Here is a 6,088-nt window from a genome sequence, read left to right as displayed (position 1 = left end):
GCCAACAGGCTGAAGGGTGTGCGAGGGTGTGTGGGGTCCTCCACGATGCTGGTGGCTTTGCGGTCGGAGCGGGTGTGACAGGTGTCCGTGATGGAGGGGAGATCTTCTCAGCTGTTCTTACTATCCGTTGTAGGGTGTTGCGCTCTGATAGAGTGCAGTTACAGAACCGCGGTCGTTGATCAATGCTCATGAGAATTTGCATATTTAATGATCGAGGACCTGACCTCCCAGCCCATTGTTCATTCAGTGGGCTGGTGTCAGTCACTGTGTAAAGGTGCTGTTTATAAGGTTGGAAATAGGGCTGGGTTTCTATAATCGATTCATCGATTAAAATCGATCCTGGCTTGGACAACGTGAAATCGATTCATTAAAATCCTGAATCGATTTTTTAATATAAATTTATTTTGCCCGAAACGCCAGAATCTCAGGTTAAACCTCACAAAATTTCAACAATCACCAAACAGCTAAAACAGTAAATGAGAGCAGGAACACGGCTTCTGCACAAAGACGTGAACACAAAGCGCCGACGCATCAGAATCAGTGAGATGTGACTTTCTCACCGACGGCACGGACACGGTCGCTGATTCTGATGTGTCGGCGGGTCGAGCTTTGTGTTCACGCCCTTTTTGTGCTGATTCTAAAGCTGCAGGTTTTATCTCTCTCCAAACAATATTGACCGAACCAGCAGCAAAAGAAGATCCAAACTATCCATCCATCCATCCATCCATTCGCTTCCGCTTATCCTTTTCAGGGTTGCGGGGGGCGCTGGAGCCTATCCCAGCTGTCATAGGGCGAGAGGCGGGGTACACCCTGGACAGGTCGCCAGTCTGTCGCAGGGCCAACACACAGGGACAGACAACCATTCACACTCACATTCACACCTAGTGGCAATTTGTATTATCCAATCAACCTATCCCCACAAGCTGCATGTCTTTGGACGGTGGGAGGAAGCCGGAGTACCCGGAAAGAACCCACGCAAACACGGGGAGAACATGCAAACTCCACACAGAAAGACCCCGGCCTGATGGTGGAATTGAACTCAGGACCTTCTTGCTGTGAGGCAACAGTGCTAACCACCGTGCCACCGTGCTGCCCCCAGCACCCAAGATCCAAACTACGCTTCACATAAACATGAACTCACTCTGACTTTTGCTGTTTTGCTTCCACCACAATGCACAGCTCTCTCTCTCTCTCTCTGTTTTCTTCATTATTCGCTTGCTTGTTACGCACAAGTCTACTGTTGTTTACAGCCTGTCAACCGCTGTTTTTTTTCTTTTACTTACTTCCGAAAAGAAAACCTAACTTCTGCCGTTCAATACTGAACAAATTTAAACGTTTTAAAATGATGCAAAATGCAAAACGCCGTGTCTCTAATAAAACCTCTGTAACGTTACGTTGTGTTGATTAATGGTTTTCTTTTGTTTTTGATGGACTGCAGAATATTTTTATAAAATCCCAGAACAGGAAAATCAGCTTCATGTTTTTCTGTTTTATCTTCAGCTACTTTGACACAAAGGCCTCGCTGTGATGCTCACACCTTTGATAAAGGCTGGAAAGTGTCAGCTTCCTTTTTATAGATACAAAAATATGTAAATGTACTGATCTGAATTATAATATTTCTGTCTGAGGCAAAATTTCCCAGATTCAAATCGAATCGAATCGATTCGGGACCTTGTGAATCGGAATTGAATCGATTCTAGAAATTAGTGACGATACCCAGCCCTAGTTGGAAACCTGCAGTCAGCTGAGACTGAAGAATGTGACGAAACGTTTCTCCCACTGAAAACATCCAGACGAACAGAATCAACTGTTTGGCATTTACCATCCCAGCAACAGGGCAACAATATGAGAACAGGGGTCTGTCACACGAAGCGCTCCTGACATCAGCCCCACAGAGCTGATCAAGACAATAATCCAGAAATACCGATGAGGTGGAGGGCCCAAAACGTCTCTTCACTGACGTTCATCAGCAGGAAATGTAGAACGAAGTTTGCTGCTGCTCGATGGTTTTTTCACCTGACTGAAAGACGTTACTCCGAGTGATCAATAAACACATGAAGTGTTAGTACGGAGGACTTCTCTGTGTTTCCCAGGATTTTTATTTATCCTCCTCTGCACTGATCTGTCCTAGTTCCTATAAATATTTGTTCTGTGACTTTGTTTCACTGCCTCATGTGAAGTTTATTTTAATACTCGTGCCTTCAGCTGGAGTGAGTTTTTTTATGAATGCAAAGCCTCAGTCTCATTTACACCTCCACCAGGGATTAGCAGTTTTACATGAAACGGGTTAAACGTTCTCTGATATCCTCGGCTAATTTGAATTAATTAAATCAGTGGTGAAGCTCCACTCTGCTGCCAACCAGGGAAAATCATTTATTCATTTCTGAAGTTGCCAGTCATTAAGCTTCAGGCTGAATTTCAGTTTGTGCAGATTTGTCTCAGAAAATCAGATCATGTACCGAAAACAGGTTTCTGCAAACTTCCTCATTTTATCCACAGAGATCAGTTTGTCCTTTAAAATAGTGATGAGCTCAGATTTCAGTTTCTATCACAGAAAACGGGAACAAAATAGACACAATCTAGCACCTGATCCCTTAAGTTTTATGTCCTCAGTCATACTCCGTGTGAGATTTAATCTGTGACATTACTAGAAAATACTGCCGTACTGATTCATCAGAACTGTGTGTGCATGTGTGTCGATCACAAGCAAACACTCATTAGTGCGATAATGAAGACAGTTTATTCTGTACGTGTGAGTTTGTTCTGAGCACACGCACAATTTAATCCGACATATTCTGGTGACGAGTGTGTTTATTTTACCTGATATCAGTAATTGTTTCTGACTCGAGCGGCTCTGCTGTAATCTCTGCAAACACACACTGATATTGACAGACGGATTAACTGTCGCCCTTTCAGAGGAGATGCTCGCCGCTATGATCTACCTCATCATACGACATTTTTTTTGATGACTGACGCATGGAAAAAAGACACACCAAGAATCTGTGAATGTTGGCAGATTATTTTAAAGAAACCAAAAAGTTTGGGTTAGATCGGGGGTCTCCAACTCCAGACCTCGAGGGCCGGTGTCGTGCAGGGTTTAGACGTGTCCTTGATCCAACACAGCTGATTTAAATGATTAAATGACCTCCTCAACATCTCTCGAAGTTCTCCAGAAGCCTGGTAGTGACCTAATCATGTGATTCAGGTGTGCTTACACAGGGTCACATTTAAAACCTGCAGGACGGTGGCCCACGGGGCCTGGAGTTGCCCAGCCCTGGGTTAGATTCTGTTTTCTGCCTCAAAGCTTCATTGATTGGGTCACTTTTTTATTATCTTTATACATGAAAAACAACAATGAATGAGTGGGAGATGTAAACATTCACAGATACCTGAAAAAATATCACATGTGGAGAGTTTTTCCTTTTCTTTTAGAAGGTCAGTCGTAGTGGCTCTTGGGTGCACCAGAGAACAACATGGGGTTAGCATCTCGCCCAGGGATATTTGGCACACAGACTGGAGCACACAAGGATCAAACCACCAACCTTCCAGTTGGTGGGAGACCTGCTCTACCAGCTGAGCTACAGCCAATCTGAACTATGAGGCGAGCTCAGCATACCCAGGGCACAGCGCCGCTCTCTGAATTCACTTACACCAGGGGTGGTTTTACCCTGGGTCAGCACACCTGAATCACATGATTAGTTCCTTACCAGGCCTCTGGAGAACGCCAAGACATGTTGAGGAGGTCATTTGAAGCAGCTGTGATGGATCAGGGACGCTGGCCCATGAGGCCTGAGTTCCCCCACCCCTGACTAACACCAACATCAGAAATCAGAATCAAAGGTAAATGGCCTGCATTTGTATAGCGCTTTTCTAGTACAGAGGCGAGGCTGTAGGGGCGAGTCTGGCAGCCTCCGACCAATCACAGTTTTAGATAACCACTGGCAGGAGATCCTGACCCTGCTTCTAGCCCCGCCCATTTCAGTGAACATGCAGGTTAAACTGTTGGCCAACTTAGGAAGTGCTGGGAAGGAGCTACAGGTGAAAGGCGATCAGTACCGGAGGGGGGAGGCAGGAAGCAAAACTGAAACAGTCTTTCAAAGTAAAACAGAGCACAAGAGAAGGAAACACTAACAAACAGACAATGGAAGCGGAAACAAGGTGAGCAAAACAAACAGGTGGGAGGAGACCGAAGACACGAGCACAGAAACGAGACTCACGAAAAGATGCGAGTAAAACTGATGAGGAGGACAACGGGAACCACAAACACGATAACCGCGAATAACTCAAAGCTCCTGATTTTTACGGACCATCGATTATTACACGCACACGCGCGTGAAGGGGAGCGGCTCTTTGATCTGAGAGAAGCTCAGCTCAAATCCGTTTGTACCGGACAGAGGGGGGAGGGGGGAGACTCCGTGACGACGCGGAGCTGCACGCGGGCTCCGGTGTTTTTCAACCATCAGGCATCGCAGTGACACGCGCGGTGTGTCCGTCGGGTCTGTCTGCGTCTGTCTGTCGGTATTTCACGTCATGCCGCGCGCGTGCTTTCACCTTAACCGTATTGGAGGCTGATCTGCGGACCTCCGCGAGCTGCAGCCCGAAGAACGTGACCGGAGAGCAGAGGCTCGGTCCCGCCGGTGCGAGGAGCAGTTTACCGGATAGACGCCGGAGGAGCTCCGCGGGTCGGTAGGTGACTCTTACCGGATTTACCGTGATGTTCCGGTCAGCTGCAGGTCTGCATTATCATCCTCCTCCATTCATCATCGTCATCTTCAGCAGCAGCTGTTCACAGCTGGACTCTGCTGAAGACTTTGACTTCAGATATTTTTCATCACGTTTGTTTTTATTTAAGTCTGACTTTAATAAACAGACATACAAACTCTGTCATTAATGTGTGTGTGTGTGAGGACACCATGTTCACCGTCATGTTACATATAAAATAATATTAAGTGATTATTTTTCAGTTGAATGTTACTATTCAGAAAAGATTCAACAGCCACATTCATGCCTGTGTGTCGGCCTGACAGCACCAACTTCACGGTTCCTAATTCTGATATGATATTTATAGTGATTACTGATCAATACCTGAGTCCAAACACTAATCTGTAATCCAAGTGTGAGAAACCTCAGGCTTACATTAAGAACTTTACAATATACAATGTGAAAAAAGAGTAAAAATCATTAGTGAAATAATAAATGATAACAGAACAGAGAGGAGTGAAATAAAAATGTATTTAATCCAATATGACGGCTTGGAGCTCAGTGTGCGTCTTTGCTGCTACACAAAATCTCATTTTCTTTTTATAATAAAATTCATTTGTTAAGAACAACAATCATGTATTGATTTACAATCATAAAATGTGACTGATGATCGATTAAAATTATAATAAAAATGATAGTTTTTATAACTGATCAGTGAAGGAAAATGTTTGAATCTGCAGTTGATCGTGTGACCTAAACTGCTGCTGCCGACCGTGTCCGTGGTGAAGAAGATGTAGGAGCACAGAGAGGAACCTGTGAGGAACATCAGTCGGAAACACGTTGTGACTGTTTGTGGTTGGACGGATTCAGTAGAAAGAAGCTTCAGCTGATCCTGATTGTAGAGGCTAAGCCTACGCTTGAAGTCTCTGAGGTGTTCGTTGGCGGGGGTGACGCGATGCCACTGTTATGAATGAAACCTGTTACAGTCCAGCAACTCCAGCCGTACTTCTCCATTTAACATCTTTATTCCACTTCCATCAGTTGCATTTGTTGTTAACAGTTCTCTTCATCCAACACCATTCATGAGAACAGCACAGTGGTCACAAACTCTTTGCTCCTTCCCAACAACAACACACCTGCCGTTAATTACGTGCGCTACCTTAAAAACGTTCACATAGACACACCATATGGTAAAACACAAAAGGTAACAACCCATAAAAATGGCTCCTGCTCCGATCAATAAATCGCTAAAGGTTCATCAGTGTTTCAAAGAACAGGAAATGCTCGTGGTTGTCTTTCCATCAAAATGAAATTACTCACAACTCTGACAGGTGTGATGATGATTTTGAGGTGATCAGTATGATCGGATTGATAATCAGTTGGATCA

The 6,088-nt window shown here is 44.8% G+C and overlaps 1 protein-coding gene across 3 annotated transcripts in view; it reads left to right on the top strand.

The window, feature by feature from the left end:
* The first annotated feature begins 4,115 nt into the window (after positions 1-4,115).
* The window catches only part of tcerg1l (transcription elongation regulator 1 like), a 91,901-nt gene continuing 89,928 nt past the window's right edge, over positions 4,116-6,088 (top strand). For 2 of the 3 annotated variants that reach the window (XM_085285515.1, XM_085285516.1), the window contains exon 1: positions 4,418-4,686. The gene's annotated coding sequence lies outside the window, so the exon portion shown is untranslated. Of the gene's footprint in view, positions 4,159-4,417; positions 4,687-6,088 lie in introns of those variants that run through there. The other variant, XM_085285517.1, reaches the window with a different exon arrangement.

Source organism: Mchenga conophoros, linkage group LG8, assembly GCF_057382185.1.
Source record: "Mchenga conophoros isolate Kocher_MC1m ecotype Shallow Benthic linkage group LG8, M_conophoros_male_GT1.1, whole genome shotgun sequence".
Taxonomy (NCBI): Eukaryota; Metazoa; Chordata; class Actinopteri; order Cichliformes; family Cichlidae; genus Mchenga; species Mchenga conophoros.
Note: the sequence above shows the minus strand (reverse complement) of the source record. Positions and strands in the feature narration are given on the sequence as shown.